Genomic DNA, 18,005 nt, shown 5'->3' on the forward strand with positions numbered 1-18,005 from the left:
TGTGTGCGTGCGCGTGACTGTGTGTGTGGGCGCGCGCGCGCGCGCGTGTAAGTTTTATTCCAAGTAAACAATGGCAGCTTGCAGCGTGTTTCGGCGGCGGTTATACATAAATAAGCAATGCGCCGGGCCATAAAAGCACTGAACAGAGGTTTCGTTCTTAGCTTGATTGTTTGATTATTGTTTATTGTTTGTATATATGTATATATATATATATATATATATATATATATATATATATATATATATACACACAATACTATAAAGGTGCAAAAGTAAACAAAGCACATAACTACCGCCACAAGCAGTTCTATGAGATGCAAAAAGGACATTCTTCGCCGTCTTAAGAATATTCTGTTTATGTTAATAGTTTTGTTTGTAATTTGCACTGCACCCTAAATTTTGTTTTGCAATTTATAATGTTATTTGCGCTATTTGTAAGGACTTATCACCGACTAGGGAGCCCAAATGTTTCGCTGCTATCACCGACGCTGTGAGAAATGCGCCGCCACCGCTCCGGCGATTCCGTGCCGTTGCAGCGTGTCATTTGCTTCCTGTCGCTGCACTTGCGTATCGCCTGCAATGCCGCGGAATATATCCTTCGAAATCGCGTTGTCTGCAACTTGGAGCTGTATTGAGGTGTCTTCAATTGGCTGCGTCATCGCTGGCATATATCTCTTTCAGTAGCGTTGCGCCCGCCTGCTTCTCACAGCTGACGCACCTGCCGCTTTTCGCTGAGTCTTTCCTATATGCGAAGATTCACCATGCAGACAGCTCGTTTCAAGTATCTGCGTTTTCTCTTGCGTCCTGTGGATGGAAGTGTTGTGAGGGTAACGATTAGAAAAACGGTACGGGATGTCACGTTCAATGTCCGGCGCCTGCACCTAGGCGAACGGTGGCCGAAGGGGCAGCTGGATCAATTTGGACCGCCTAGGGCTCTGGGTGTGCGCTGACATCGCACAGCGCTCGCATAATCTGCGTCTTTATTAAATTTCCGCCGTTCAACGTTGTAGATGGAGCATAAGTGCAGAAAGATAGTTGATCGCGGAGTGAAAAAATTGGTGTAGCTGTAAATGACTGAGGATAAATCCTACAACATAAACGGGAGCAGGTTTTCGGTCATATAGAAAAGGCTATGTAAACACACACCGTGGGTAAAGTATTTTATGCAGAGCCATCGCTGAAAGCTACTGTGAATGCTTTGGAAGTTTATTTGTGCTAAAAAAAAGAAAAAAAAAACGACTGGCCGCTGCAGTGTGCACTGAAGTTACCCCATCATACAAGGACAGTGAGTAGCTAGGACACTCTAATAGACTAATATTTTTACGCGTTCTACAAGCGTCATTTCAAGTTTCCCCATGGCGGAAGTGGAATGGTGGCGAAGGCTGGTCCCAAGAGCAGTTCAGCGGTACCGCAGCATTCCCACAGGTCGGGGGGCCAACCTCTCAGATTAAGAAATTAAACTACTACAGATTAAAAAGCATCAATCACCATACAAAGAATAGACATTTTGATAACTTCGCTTGTGAATGAGGTAAGGTATTTTATAAATACATTCTTAATTTGTTTAAAAATCTTGCACACTCTCACCACCCCCTTGATGTTGCATCGGTCAGGTGGCGCTGCCAGAGGTAACGAAGGCAACGGAGATAACGAAGCTGACGAAGCACGAAACGGTTTCTCATCGCTGTCTGCTGCTCGTCTGCTGTGGTGGGGGCCTTGGTGCGCCCGGGAAAGCGTAATTTAGTTCGCAAGTCTGGAAATGATCCTTTTGCGAAGATTTCGATGTCCTTGCTGGTCGCTGCTCTGTCGCCGTTTGGTGAGATCGGACACGACTGAACGCCTGAACTGAACTGAACTGAATATCCCCCTGCAGCTGTGTTTTTTTAATTTCGTCCCCTTCGTCGTGCGGGTAGTGCGAAGTCTTTTTGCAGCATTGTATTGCGTTAAGCGTTTTATCGAAAGATGAGCGCCCGCACAAAGTGAGGAAGCAATGCTCTGTTGCAGATTGTGATAGCGTGGACTCAACCGTCGGTGTCTTATTACACTCCTTCCCTGCTGACTTTCACCGGTGAGCAGACCTGGAGGTTGCACACAGGCTCAATGTATGCTCTAATGCTCCTGTGTTAAGCACGTTTGTTGATGCTAAAGCTGTCTGGACTGGTGCAACCTTGAAATTGCCTTGAAAACTGCTGTATACTTTCTGCCGAAGAATCCAGTGCTCTATGCTCCACGTATGTTTTGACGCACCTACTAATTCATTACATTTTTATTTCAATTGCAGCTGCCATACCTTTGTTTTCTGTAGATGTATGTTTCTTATCTGGCGATGTTTTGTGGCAGGCACTTCAACCTTTTCCATGCCTCGGCTGGGATCATTCAGATGATTAGCCCGCTGAAACAGCGCTACTGTTTTTACTGTCTGCGACATGAATTTTTATTGTTGTGATTTGTAGCTGTATTTTATTGGCTGATGAAATAAACCATGAATATGAAAACCATAATTGTTCACTTGGTACAGTATCTTGCGAACTGGGCACGACTTCCCCGTTGCACCAGTGTTTCTGGACCGCACCTTACTGTGCTGAGGGGCAAAGTAAATGGCCAAAGTACTTGCATGACTTCCAGCAGTATTTGTATTATGAATTTGCATGCTTGGTCTATATTTGGAAGTGTTGCTGCCTTTCTATGCCGCTACCTTTGCTAACCACTTTCATTGTGCTGGAGCAACTGCTTATAAACAAGGGCTTAAACAACAGAAACTCGAGTTCTTTTAGATGGCAAAGGTTGGCGCGCGCTGAAAGGCAACAACCTTCAAAAGATGCAGGCTCATCAATGCAACGCGGCAGTTTTTAAACAAAAACTTGTTTATAATTCGCGCCAAATATAACGTATGCGTGACGTCATTTGACGTCATGGCCCCTCAATTTTCATTGGTCGCTGGAGCCCATGAGTCGCCATGTTTTGTACGTATGGGCGTCTATGGAGCCTTCGCTACCATAGTACATATACCTTGGTTTCCCCCCTGATGCTGTGCCCACAACATGCTTTCCTTATCACGGGCACAGGCAAAGCCGTGCTGCTGTTATCACTGCTCTTCCGAGTCCCTTGCAATGTTTCATGCAAAGGATTATTGTTTGTCCACGCAGTGCACGAAAGATGGTTTTCGGTGGCGGGCGCTTTCTGCTTCGACAGGAGTGGCACCGCTTTTGTCTGCATGACTTCCGTGGTTTGCAATTCATATGTCGGCGAGGTTGGTAGCAGCGCTACCATGCTACTTCGGTCGTGCCTGCGATAAGGGGAGCGTCACCTCATCCAGATCGGTCAGTCGGATGCACCTACGCCCTCTCGTTCTTTTCTGCGCTTCTGCGGATAGAGCACCATGTAGAGCGCGCTGGCCTGCAGTTTTTTCCAGTTTGGCCACCACTCCCCCGCTCCGTTATGACTTCTAGCGAACCTGTGCTCGCTTGAAATCATTCGTTGAAGGTATACTGTTTACATGTTGCTTTCCGCCTCTCATGTAATTCCCTTTTGTGAGATATTGAAACGTTATAAATTTAATAAATAAATTAATTAATTAATCAATAAATAAATTGGATTTACCCTATCGGAAATCAGAGTGCGTTTTGCTGCTTAGCTTCTAAAGGTCAAAATCACACTTGCGAATGCAGCCGTTTACATCCTTTAGCTATAAACTATTACAAAAAAAAATATAAAAAACAGCCAGAGCTGGTAACTAGCAAAATGCTTGGGTGCCTGAGCTTGGCGTTAGAATATATAGTTCGTGCGGACATATTCAATGGGTGACCTTATCTTTCTTCAGACGCGTTCACCATGGTCCCGTCGAATAAGCGCCTAAAAAATTGCCAGGAATGCCGAGGCGTCCAACGCAGGATGCTATGCTTTCGCTGGCACAAAAGATGGCCTTGCTCCGCCATCCTTTTTTTTTTTCTTCTCCCCAATGTCTTGATTCCACAAAGCGCTCGACGCAAAATAAGAAAGCATAGAGGGCGTTTGCCTCAGGGGAGTCGAGGTGTCCTGGAATGCGCTGGTAATACGTGCCTTGAGAAGAAGGAAGGCGTATGTATTCTCCTGGACAGAAAGGGCCAACGAAGTTTTTCAGCGAACGGGAAGATTTAAAAAAAAGCGAACAAGAAACGTTGTCGTTTTCTCCTTTCTGCAGCCAGACGCGGAAAGAAGTGTGAGGCAACCGAAGAGTGGCTGCTTTTTTTTTTTTTTTCTAGAATTTTATCCCTCTGTTACAATCATTGCCTCTTATCAAAACGATATCGCTGGAACACCAGCATTCTAGCAACAGTCGCCGTATATGAGTCTACATAGACGGGTCGACTAATTTTAACAGTTCCGTTAAAATCCGAGATATTCCTGTGGAGCACACACGCACACAAGCTGGTCATAAATTTGTATATTGTTTGTACATCTGTATATTTTGTAACGAATAAAAAAAAATTCATAGTGTATTGATGAAGGTGCTGACAATCTTCCACTCTTCCTCGTCTGGTTTAGTACAGGCTGCCTGCAGGATTGAGCTCTGGGCACAATGTTTGGAACCATACACGACTATATTATAGCAACTGGTAGGTTGACCTGTTAACCGTTTTTGAAATTCTTTCGTGTTTTTTTCTGTTTTCATCAAAATTATTATGGCTGTTGATTTTTTATATTCACAATTCTAATAGCGGCATTCGTATAATTCTTTAAAATGTCGCTTTCCGACAACCTTGTCTTTGTAATTATGTTTGTGGACAACAACACACCCTGGCCAATTTCTCTTGGTGGCAACGTGCTATTTTTCAAGAGGCCAATAACAACAGCAACGACTAGGCTAGTCAGCGGCACATTGCAGGTAAGCGTCGCTATTAACTACTGCGCATGCGTCTTAACCATGGCAACAAGCTACGCCGAGCCGCAGAAGAACGGAAGAGGGAATAAGGGGGAGAAGAAGAAGCCGGTCAAATGGAGCAAGAACATTCGGAAGACACCAAGAAGACGATCCGAATCGCCGAGCACACCGTACGATTCGCAGCCAGTGCATCGGCGATGAGAACGTTCGAGTTGGACATTGCGAAAAATCCGTTTGGTGGGCTTCGCTACGCATATCCAGGCTTAACCGAGGTGAGCCGCCTTTAGTATTTATTTAACCTTGAATCGCCGCACCTTACAGTTTGCACCGAAGAAACTAGTCAAAAAAAAAAAAAAGCGATTTCAAAAAGTATGTAAACACCGGAAAGCATCCGCCAAATTTTCAAAAAATAAACATAATGAAGTAGAAAGCCTAGTTGTAATCTAGATCAAATGGAGTCACGTTGGAACTAAAACTGCATAAAATTTACGAAATTGTGCCTTTTGAAGCAAAGAAAAATGTTATATGATCTTTGGTAAACGAGATAATAATAATAATAATAATAATAATAATAATAATAATAATAATAATAATAATAATAATAATAATAATAATAATAATAATAATAATAATAATAATAATAATAATAATAATAATAAGTAATTTACAAGAAGGGAAAGGCGTTGTATCTGCCGCACTTGTTTGTGTGGACACCTAAACCACGCCGCAAGAGAAGGGAGAAAAGTGGGAGTTAAAGCGTAAAGAGAGAAAGAGGAGCGTTTCAAAGAAGAGCCTGTTTCTGCTTAGTTTATTTTCGGTACTGTACAACACCAGAACCAAATGTGCATTCAGGAAGAAACTTAAAAATTTATTCATCCCCTCGCCTTCAGTTAAGCAGAATCCAGGGGTACTTAAGGTGCGCCTCAAATATAGGGCGAGACGGCTTTATTGACCCTTTCAGAGGCTTCGTTCATTGTTTACTATCACTTTGCATACAAAAACCCTAGGTATTATTTCTGGGATTATGTTTTGGTTGCTTTATTCAACAGGCGAGATAGTCAAGGAGGAAGAGGAGGAAGATGACAAAGAAAGGCAGGGAGGTTGACCCGTAAAAGCAACCGGTTTGCTACCTTGCACTGGGGTAAGGGGGTGGGTGGATATAAAAGTGTTGAGAGAGGGATGGTTGAAGTTAGTACAGTCACATCACAGACATGCCACATCAAATTACGTCACATTCATATCACAACATAACTGCAAACTCACTCTTTCGATTAGGCCTGTGCTTTTCATAAAGCGGAGACGAGACAGTTCAGCGTTCTCCTTTAGTAATCAGAACAAACTTGACTCGATGGCCAGATATGTTTTGGTGTTCTTTGCATATATACATTTTGTGTTACAGATCCTCTATTTCAGTAGACTCTTCATCAAATATTTTCATCAGAGATCTGCACCTTTTCAACGGGCGTGCAGGTCCGTGGTGTCTCTTGAGGCTAACTTGTCAGGTTTATTTGTACAGGCGTCTGACTTTGGAGCATCTTTGTTTCAGGCAGTTTGTTACTCGACTGATTATTTTTGACAATGTTTCTAAATACTATAGACCATCTCTCTACACGGGCATTAATGCAGAATGTTTATGCTGCAATGTGGCTTTTTAGGTTTCATTACAGGATATATTACTTATCTCTTGTTTCGCTCCAATCTCACAAAACGCGTCATATTCTTGCATTTTCTCCGCCTCTGTATTGTTCTCGGTATTTAAGCCTTAAGGGCATGATACATTGCGAGTAAGCGAACTACTGATCAAAACTTGCACTTAAACATCTTTCATCTAAGCGCACATGTAGACAATGAGGATCTCAGGTAGGGCACCAGTTATGTGGTCTGCACCCCCTCCCCCCCCCCCCCTTTGGGGCAAAACAAGCGCACCACCCTCTCCTAGGACATGTCAGGCAATGAAACAACTGTCGTTTTTACAATAATAGCAAATAAACTTTTTCCTGCACCATTCCGCAGCATAGCAAAAAAGACTACTTTGAAGGGTAAAGTACTGCTGACACGATACCCTCTGCCATTTTAAAGCGTTATTTTAAGCACCCCCTCCGTGGTCGCAGCCTGCATTATCGTGCTTACCCTTCCCAATAACGCGGTGTGGCTCCGTCGTTCGCTGGCTGGTAGGTTGCTAACGTGCGCTCATTTATGACAGCGTTGTTTCTCGCCATTCCTTTTCTGGCGGGATGCCTCAGAGCCCAGAGAGTGTCATCGTTCGCCTGTCCAGCCGCTATCGCCTCCCCGTCTACCGTCGTCAGCTCTGGCAATTCGCCCGATTGGGAAGCCGATAAAGCGGTTGAATTCAAATCCATCACTAGGCGAGGCCAAAGGCATCTCTCTCCAAAGCAACCTCTCACTGTCTACGTGAGCATTTCTTTCGAAGGGAGCATGCTCTTCGGCTTCAAATGAATGTTCCGTCTGATCCGCGTTTTCTCCACTCGGCGGGAAAGAAGGCGTCTCATTCCCAAAAGCAGCTGTCGCACGTCTACATGAGTACTTCTTTCGCAGGGATCATGCTCCTCATATTGAACTGCATTTTTCGACTGGTCTGCGGGCTTCTTAACGCGTAAGTGCGTGTACGGAGCGGTCCCCGTAGCTCAGTCTCTTTTTCTCCATCTGAGCCCCTGAACGGTTAGAAAAGAAGTAAGGCAACTGCCCAGACAAGGCGACCGACACAAAAGCATCTGCATGCAGTACACCAAACGAACCCTGATTTGTGATGCGCGCGACTGAAAGAGAAACGCTGTCCCTCCGCGTCGCCTGTCTGATTCGCACGCACTCGCCGATGAAAGCCTGAGGTGAAGCAAGTGCAGGGTAAACCACATCCACCGCACCGGCGGACTCGCGCAGAATCAGACTCCGCTTCCCATTCACGGTCAGTGCGCACGAGTATGGCTCCAGCAGGTTCATGTTCTTAGCGTTATAGGTGGTGATCGAAAAAACAATCATTTCGCTTCGACAGCCTCTCGCGATGTGCCCAGGGTCGTTACAGCGGAACCAAACTGCCAATTTCCTCTCTTCAAATACTTTAACATGTTCCTACTCCCTATTTTCTTATTTAACGTTATTTCTTGCGGCTGCGCTGTTTTCGCGGTCCTAATCGCTTGTTTATTTTTCTGCACATGGGGCAGGCACACGTTCCTCATTCTACGATAAACGTTTTACAAACTCCTTGAGCGGCTGTGTGACTTCCCGAAAGCTTTCTCTACCTGCGTCGCACCTGACCTGGAACTATTCTGCGAACTCAGCAGCGCCCTCGAAGATTTTCTTGTCGGGCTGGTCTTGCACCCAGCGACGTTTCCTCATTCAGACTGCTGTAAAACCGTTCCAGACAGATTTCTTCAACAACTTTGTCCTGGTCGTAATACACCTTGGCGGCTTTTATCCACTCGATCAAATTTGGTTTCAGAGTGTAAACAAACTCCAGAAAAGACACGGAAGGCTCGTTGCCTGCTTTCCTGAACCATCAACAGATGGCGTCGGCCGAGAGGCGGTGCTTCTTAAGAAAAGTTGCCTTTACTTAATCATAATCGTCCGTCTTCTCTTTAGCAAGCCGAGCATGCACGCCGGCTGCTTCACAAGGTAAAATTGTCAAACGATGCTGGGGCCAGGTGGAACGAAGGGTCTCGTTTTTCGTACAAGTGTGCTCGAAATTGACGAGAAACAGCCCGATATCCTCCCTTATTGTGAAATCTCAAAGTGGGTATTGCGTTTGCAAGGCTCGCAACAGCGGCCCCATTCGCTTTCGCCAATTCAGCCTGCGCTTCCTCTAGCCTCCCTTCCAATCGCTTGCTTTCTAGTCGTTCGTCAATTTCATCTTTTCTTTTTCGTACCTCTATTTTCTCTTTCGTTTTCCGCTCCTCTTCTGCTTTCCGCGTTATCTCTTCCCACCAGAATAACCTTTTCTTCAAAGCCGCCGCTTTCGATCGCGCTGACAACCTGCTGCTTTTTTCTCACTTTCCTACAGTCGAGCCCGAAATCTACACATATCAAGAATAGGTGAGTGATTGGCAGCTTTCGCCAGTCCATGACTACCTTATTTGTGACCACAAGTCTCTCAGGAGTACGTCGTTAGTGCAGGGCAAGGTTCAAGTTCTAAGAGCCTTCTACAACCAACTCTCTCTACCAGGATGAGCACCTTTCGTTAAGTCTGGCAAAACTCAAGGAGAAAAGACGGTACACTCAACAAACCGGGCCAAGATTGTCACGTAGACCATCCCAACGCTGTCAACCAGTTGTCACACCTTAGTCCGAGATGTCAGGGCTCCGTTCGCTAAGCGCGACGGCCAGGGAGACTCCGCCACGTACACTCCAGGCGAGCAGCCCTGCACTCGACGACGCTCACAAAGGTATCATTCGACCGCCGGCCGAGCGCTTTCTTTTATATGCCCTGAAAGCCGTTGGCGTTTGAGCGGTCCACTCCGGAGGCAGCAATTGGCGGCAGCCCAAGAGGCCCAATAGCGAGCGCGCTGAGGTCCCGCCATGGATCTGTCGTGGCGCGAGAGAAGGAGGAGGGCGCGCCTCCGTGACGCCGGTGGTCGTTAAGAAGTCCTTTTGCCTGGCTTGTTCGGGCACGCCCGATGCCAAGGCTTCCTAACGATCCGGTGCCAAGCGAAGCAGCACCGGGGCTTGTGGCTTGTAAAGGGGTGTCAGGCGCGCACCCGCACAAAAGTCACCCGCACTCGCTTGACTCCAGTTGTTGGCCACTGCAGATGCCGCTGGAACTGCGTCTAGATGCCCGATCATAACAGAGCTCTGAAATCTCCGCGAAAATCCCAATCTTATCCGCCCACGAAACCAATCCGGTTATTGGCCCTTAGCGATACCTGGATGTCTTGCCTTAGCATTCCATGTTTCGCCCATGCCCGTTTCGTCTTGCTTTCGAGTCTAATATATGTCATTAACTCATGTCCGTATACCCTGACCAGCTCTGCTCCCTTCCTGCCCCTTATTAAAGCTGGGTTCAGACGAGTTCTCCTCACCAGACACGCAACGCGCTCAGAACGCGGCCTTCATCTACTTTACCACGCATCCGAGGGCAGGCCCAGACATTGCGCAAACGCAGCGGATAATCAGCGCGATCGCTTCATCGGAGCTTTACTTTGCTTGCGCGGCTCCGGAAAGTTTTGGATGGTGCAGTCACACATAAAACACCTCAAGCAATCTGCCAAAAAAAGCACAGAACAGCAACTTAATGTAACCAGACAGACCGAGATTGCTATCCAAAATACACAAAACGCACCAAGCACTATCCAAGTCTGAAAACAACATGATAAAAACAATGACGTGAGGACCCCTCAACGGCTCCTTTTGCTTTCCCCCCAAAAAAGAAAACATCGTGTGCAGGCCCTGTACGGCGCTGACTCGAGATCTCACAGAGCCATTTCCGTGTTGCTCTTTTGACGCAGCCTATCAGAGGCGCGTTCAGCTGGTCAGCGTGTTGAATGTTACATACCTAGCTGTTGGCTGTTGTCAACGGGGGTTGAAAACGCGACAATAGCATTTTCAGGAAAGCGAACACGGAAAGCAGCGAACTGAACACGGAATGAACAACGCTAAACAAAGAAAATAACAACCAAGGACGCGAAATAAGGTAAAGAGGATGCAACGCTAGGAATTTAAATCTGGCTAACAACGCGCAAAAACGAGTCTTCGCTTGGAGAAAACCTCACTTCATTCCGGGAAGCCAGCCATTCAAGTTAGTCCGTGTTGCATGAGCTAGCATACCAATTCTGCTGAAACACACCCTGTCCAAAGCGTAACCAAAAAAGCGCGAGCCTTTCCCGCCCGCCGCAGAGCGAAGAAGGGTGAGCACTCGCTGGAGATAGCTCCTAGTAAGCGACGTTTGTGCCCCGTGGCACGCAGTGTGCAACGATGCGCTCGCACACCATCTGTACTGTGTTCCGCTTGTCTGAACCGACCTTTAACGTTGCACCTGTCAAGGTGATCGGACCCAAGACGTTAATGGCGCTTTTTCCAGTTCAGCGAGTGCGTCGGCAGTGGGGATTTTTTTATCATGACGCGTGACTAGGTCTTGTTCTTGCAGTCGCAAACCCTGTCTCAGGAAAAGGTTAAGTAGGACATACATGGACCGGTGGCGAATGCTTTTAGTTCACTAGCGGTGACAGCGGCCATCAATTTACGCATGTCAGCCAAGCGATAGCGTTTGCGCTCGTTGAAAGTACGCGACATTAATGCGAGTGCACGCTCGCTTCTGCCATAAGAAATGGCGTCGCAGGGGTTCATTACATGGAAGAAAACAGGCTGAGGAGAAGCGTGACGTCACTCGGGTAGCCTTCGCAAAAAAAAAAAATGCTGTTGAAGTTGCTCTCAGTCTCTATTTCCCGCTCTCTGAGTGTGTCCTTATTCTTTTAGTGTCGATATGGATTAGCAGGCATGCCGATGAGTCCCATGGCGCCGGCGTCTACAGTTCGCGGGGCAAAACTGAAACTGCTTTCTTTTGTCCAGCATATTGACCCAGAGAAAGACACAGAAGCACAAGAACAGAAGTACACGGGATATGGCAGTCCCATGTACTTGTGTTTTTGAATCTTTCGCTGGTTCAATATATTAGATTCGCACCAACTAGCCCAAATGGTCACCATGTTAAAGTTGTTTCCTTTTCCTTCGTTAGTCGGTGCATGCATGCCTAATGCGGTGGTAGATACCACCGTAAACCACCGCACCGAATCTCCTTTCTATTTTTATAGCTATAGCTCAAGGATAATGCAGTACGCGCCCAAGACGATTTTTTTTTTTCATATGATTTTGTTCCTACAAACGTCTGAGCAGCGGCGTGGCAATGCGGCTGTAAATAACAGAAATATCTCGCTTTGGCCGGAGCCACCGTCAACGCTTCAGTTCGGATGCCTTCTGCTGGGGTCTATTCTAGCTCTCCTTCTCTGCTCTTGATTTTTTTTAGTCCTCTCCTATCCCTACAAAGCAGTTAAAGTGGCTACGGTCCGGGCTACTTTAGAGGCATGTGTACTTTGTTTCTTCCTCCTATTACAGTCAACTGCACGCACGCACGCACGCACGCACGCACGCGCGCGCACGCACGCACGCACGCACGCGCGCGCGCACACACACACACACACACACACACACACACACACACACACACACACACACACACACACACACACACACACACACACACACACACACGCACGCACGCACGCACGCACGCACGCACGCACGCACACACGCACGCACGCACGCACACACACACACACACACACACACACACACACACACACACACACACACACACACACACACACACACACACACACACACACACACAGATGGGCGCCTCCTTGCGGTGAGATGTTGGCGAGAAACGGGTATTTACCTTAACCGGAGCAGGCACCGTCGTCATATCACATGCTGTATCCTTTTGTCTTGGGTATGGATTTTGTTACTCCTCTTTATTCTGTCAGGGCAATGACAGTGACCCATCAAAGAAGCACCCACAAACGTATTTCACAGCGTTTATGAGCCTTTCACCCTGGTGCTTATGAACACCACAATGCATGTGATCTTGTGGTATGAGAAAAAGAGGTGAGGTCCTTTCTAAGAGTAACTTTTCTGTTGAATATGTCGCGTTCAGCACCAGCTTGACGTCATTTTTAAAGTTTATAATTTTACTTCTGGTAGTTACTATTTATTAGCAAATAAAGTGCTGTTGATTAGTAGCATTAGCATAGAAAGTTTCGGTAACTAAAACTGCATTCTGTTCACTCAGCATAAGCAGTAGAGGTAATTGCTGTGAATAAGTGCCAATTAGCATTTGTAATTGTTGGTAGGCTCGCCGTGAATTATTACTTGTGGCTGATTTAAGCGGTAATGCGTATTGGAATTTCGCAATAATGAGCGTGTATTTGTATTGCTATTCGCATTAGTTGCCTATATTGTCACAAGTATGCGACGGCAGTAAAGCACTCTGTGAGGCAATGAAAGGCTGACAAAACGATGCTTTAATGTGGCTGACATCAGTTTGAAATAAAGCTTTTCAAATCTGCCGCAGGAGTAGCGGCAACCGTTCTCGGTGGTGGCTGCACTATAAGAAACCTGATGCTCTTGGCAGTGCCCGAATAAATCCGGTCTAAAGCAACTAGAGTGATTTGCAACTATTTTGAAGGGGTGGCGCGTAGCTGCGATCGCGCGAGGTAAGCATTTGGGCATCATTCGCTGCAAATATAGTGATAAGGCGGCATGGCGGCGGCTGTTGGCATAAATAGGGATTGCATTAGCTAGCGGCGCGCTCTGGTAAAGAGATCACGTATTTCGCGGTTGATGTTGTCCTTACTTGTGACGTTTTTTGAGCACTAATTTTTCGGTCGAATACTGGATCAAAGTGCGGTGAGTTTTCTAATGTTTTCACGAATAATTTTATAAGCTATGCAAGAATTTATGCACACTAGTTTTCAATAGAGAGAATAAAATTAAAACTGAGAAATTCTACAGTTGAGTCTTTCTAAAATTATTTGCGCTTCGTTCGAAACGTTTCTCAAATCCCAGCAGAAGACAAAGAGAAAGTGGTTAAGTAATTTAAACTAAACAATCTTCCTTACTAGAATTTGAAATTCCTGTGTAAAGCAGAATATATCCATTGATATATGTCTCCATTTCTCGCTTCTAAAACACTTTAAAACACATTAAAAGGGACCCGAATAGAATCAAAAGGTTTTGGGAAGTCAAAGCTTAACCCAACGTATGCGCTCTTCTTGCGCTCATTTGATCTCGATCAGTTAAGTAGAGAAACAACATTTGGAAATTTGCCCATGTGCTGATCGATTGAGTTATGCCGCACACACCAATTGTGGTTATTACATTTATCTACAAAATGAAGCCCCTTGTTGGGATGAAATTTGGCCACGCCTAAATGAATAGGACTGCTTAACAATTGTTAGTTCGGACAAAAATAGAAGAAAGAAACATGGAAGTGTCCAGCCCGTATCGCCGTTTAATACAACAGGCTACTCTCCTGGACAGTAATAACTATTTCCTAATTTGTCCGTTCTAGACACGTTATATCGGACCTCCATACTTCGTCCTTCTTTTCTAAATTACTTGCGCGTCAAAGTGAAACCAGCTCTATATCGAGCCAACGTAGGCTAAAAGAATTAATTTTGTTATGCTTAATTGCATATATAGTTGCGTACCGCAAACATGCAACACTTGAATGGCTACTGCAGTCGTCATGTTCGTCTTCTGGGACTAAAAACAACTTAAGGGTCGAATTCCTCTTTTTATACGCATTTTTTATTATCCAAAAGTTTCATATCCAAGGATATTGAAAGACAAGGACAGTATCTTTTCATTTATCACCGGTTTAACTGTTGATGAGAGCTAAATTACCGGAAGCTCAAACTGTGTACTAGTAAATACTTCTGCTCCTTATGTGTGCAAAGCCGCGTGCAAAGGAATATAATGTGGCTTACAGGATTAGTGATACCACCCCAGAAACAGCTCGTGCGTTGGACCAACTGTTACCATGTTCTTCCTCGAGATTAATGCAGTGGTCAAGATGGCAACCTGCACTGCCACACTTGTTGACGCTGTTGAAACACAACAAGCATGTTTCTCTAGGTAAGCTAGCTAAAATGTCGAATACGTCAGCGTATTATTCAGTTTCTTTAAAACTATGCGTCAAATCGCGCTATAGCCAGGCCATGTAATCAGTTTGACAATGCGAAAAATGAATTAAGTTTTCTTTTAGTGTTATAGGTATACATGTCCTAAGCGCGTACTGGGGAGCGAATATTCCTTTCGTGCTATGAAATGATACCATTCGCTTTTACGCGAAGCACCGCATGCAAAGATCACAGCTGCTAAGTATATCTTCCGTAGGCCTTCCCATTGCGCAAGCCGGGCTGGGGATGTAGCAAGGGAGCAAAGAACCAGTACACATCAAAACACATAGAAGTCGGCATATATATTCAATGAGTCAGACGTTCTCTCCAATTATCCTCTGTGCAGGGCGATGCTCGTTTTCGTCAGCCTTCCTAACAGTCGAAAGAAGAAAAAGACAAACAGAAAAGCATGAAACCTACTTGCAATGCGCCCTGTACCGAGCGGAGTACTTGCGCGGAATAAAGATTACACTAAGCCAAGTCGATCTATCTTTTTTTGCAGGAAGCAAATGACCAACTATGGACCACCTAAATAGAAGAGTTCCCATAAGAGCGGTAATAATGCAGCATCCACCGTATATCGTCGGTAGCAGATCATACAGGGAGACGACCTCTACACGCTCCAAATGGCGCAACATCGCGTTTGCTTGTGCTTTGAAAAAACGAGCGCAACAACAATACCAGTGGGTCCACTGTCCCAGAGATATGTCAGAGTTTTGTTCCTAAGAACGAATGAAAAGAACGATTAGGTACACAGCTGGAATACACACCTTGTATCCAGAGGTTGATACGCTCTAGTTTCTGCCTAAGAGGATATTTCACTTCCCACAGCTATGAAAATGAGAAACCTAAAAACTTAAGTCGGTGGTGCGAATGGGCGGGGTGGGGGGTTGGGGCAGGGGGGGGGGGGGGGGGTGCTGTCATTTAGTTTTCTCATTTTTCTTCCGTAGTTGCTGCAAAAAGAAATGCGCGAGTTTGTGCGTGCCTAATACCTTTGCTGCTTGATATATACTTTTCTTTATTCGAGAACACCTTAGTCACAAGTGCTAACCCTGTTTTTATATTAAGGAGGTAAGCACATGGCTATCAATTTCGTGATATATTGTTGGTCCTTAGTTTAAAGGATTGATTAGTTAATTTTAATTAGTCGTCTAAGGATTACGCTCTATCACCTACGCGATGTCCGCCGTACAGTAATATGGTTAACTTCATGCGTTTCTATATCCGCAATCCACCGAACTTTTCTCTCAATGCACCTAGAAACAAAATCCAGGTAGCTCCTATAAGACACAGGCTACGATACGTCTTTGAGATGTACAGTTCATATTCAGAAGCAAAACTTACAGCGCCTGTTACACTCGCACTCATCCAGATCCTTCCTCAATTGGCGTATTGGGCATTGAAGTCATTAGGGAGCACAAGGGTCAGATGTTCTAATCAGTTCAGTTCAGTTGTTCAGTCGTGTCCGCCTCATCGTGACCCTATGAACCATATCACGCCACGCTTTCCGGTCTCTCACTCTGTTTCTATTACATCACACAACTTCATCTGCAGCGCCTCGAGGATGCCATCTAACCATCGCATGTATTAGAACATCGCAGATGCACTAGAACATCGCAGATGTTCTAATGCAAAGTTCGTAATCTTGTCAACGTCAAAAACGCTTGTAGGAGATAAATAGACGCCCACAAGCGTAAACATGAATGTGTGCCTCCTCACCAATAGGCAAGCGTACTGATTGTCATTGTGAGAGGGAAGCGTATGGCGGACTTAGGTAAGCTCACGTCGAATGTAAATGATGACCTTGCTGCTTCCTCGATGTGTGAAGAACTGAAACATTTCTGTCGAGAAAGGTGGATGGCTCAACGTGTAAATTTGCCTAAAAAATCACAAGCATTAGAAGTCAATATCTGCTAACGTATCGTTCATCATGAGGATTTTATAACTTTCTATATAGAGGATAAGGCTACATGTGGAGCTGCCTATGAATATATCGCAGTATTTTTCCGTGTGGATATATAACACCCAGGCTGCGTAACACCTGGAAGACTATAGAGGTTGCGACTGAGTAAATGCTTGCAGTAGTCAAGTGGCCAGGTTTAAAACGCTTCAGGAGACGGGAAATTTCGCTCATGCATTTTTTTTTTTTTTTAAGGTAAAAGAGGGTGGGCCGAACACATGAGCAGGTAGTGGCTATGGTGTAGCAATCTTGATGGGATTGCAAAAATATATTCCAGAAATGTGAGATACAGCCAGAACGAGTAGCAGATTGTAGGGCGAGCGCGAATTGAAAAGGTTCGAAGTTGGCACCCAACTGCATTCTCTCAGTGACTCGTCAAGAGGGGTTATAGTCCCTGGCTTGATTGGCGGACGTATTTTCATTCAACAAGGAATTTATATCAAAACTGCATATCGACGCTAGGATATTATTACATTGTTAAACGTGGATAAGCTGGGATAGTTCATAGCGAATGACTGCTCTATATACGCTAAAAAAAGCATCCAGCTACGTCAACTGCAAGACAATGGCATAACTCATATGTGTCGATTTTATTCGTGTCTTCTGACAGCTGCGTTCATGCTTTCTCAGCAGATTTGCACATCGCATCTTTGCACTTATCATTTTTACCATTTTCTTTATGCTTAAGTCATTTAAGAACTCAAGCCGTTACCATTAAATGTGAAACATAGATCTGCATTACATGCCTTATACACTTTCCCTTTTCTCATCGCATATCTGCTCCGCATAAAGTACTGCGAATCCTTTCTTACGTTTCCTCAAAGTGCGACGATGAAAAAGAGAGATGAAAGCTTGATACATTCCGAAGGGTGCTAGTGACAATGATTAACTTGGCTTTATCTTTACATATATTACCAATTAGTTACATAATTTAACATGAAATTAGTAATTATTAATTTACTTTGCGCGGCAATACTTTGAGCTTCGATTTCTATGATTTATTTTTCTCTTGAAGTACATCAATTTGAAGGTAAGTACAACAATGCATTTGTGAGAAATACCCTGATTGTACGACTGTTCGAAGACTTTTCTTTAACAAGGCGCCGCCTTATTTCTGATGGTAGCATCCTCGTGACTTATTTTCTTTTCACATGGAAAAAAACAAACTTGGACAGAAAACACCATTAAAAATAAGGCAAAGGTAATAAAAAAAAAATGAGCTTACTAACATTTGGGTAAGTGTTGAAATAAGGACTGGGTCTATGTATGACGTGCTTCGCGCAGTCTTTACCACCCTCATATGATCCTTTCCATATCAGGCATACAGAAAAAGGCCGATGGACCTCCATATGAATTACAGCAGATTACTCTGGAACATACGGATCAAATGCATGCAAAGAATCGCGGACGCGTCTACATCTATGCCTTTGCGAACTCCAAGACTTCCTCCTGCTCCGAGGTCATCCATGCTGGGAACACTGTACCAAGAATTAAGACT

This window comes from Amblyomma maculatum, chromosome 6 (genome assembly GCF_055883805.1).
Source record: "Amblyomma maculatum isolate TAMU_Amacu chromosome 6, ASM5588380v1, whole genome shotgun sequence".
Classification (NCBI taxonomy): Eukaryota; Metazoa; Arthropoda; class Arachnida; order Ixodida; family Ixodidae; genus Amblyomma; species Amblyomma maculatum.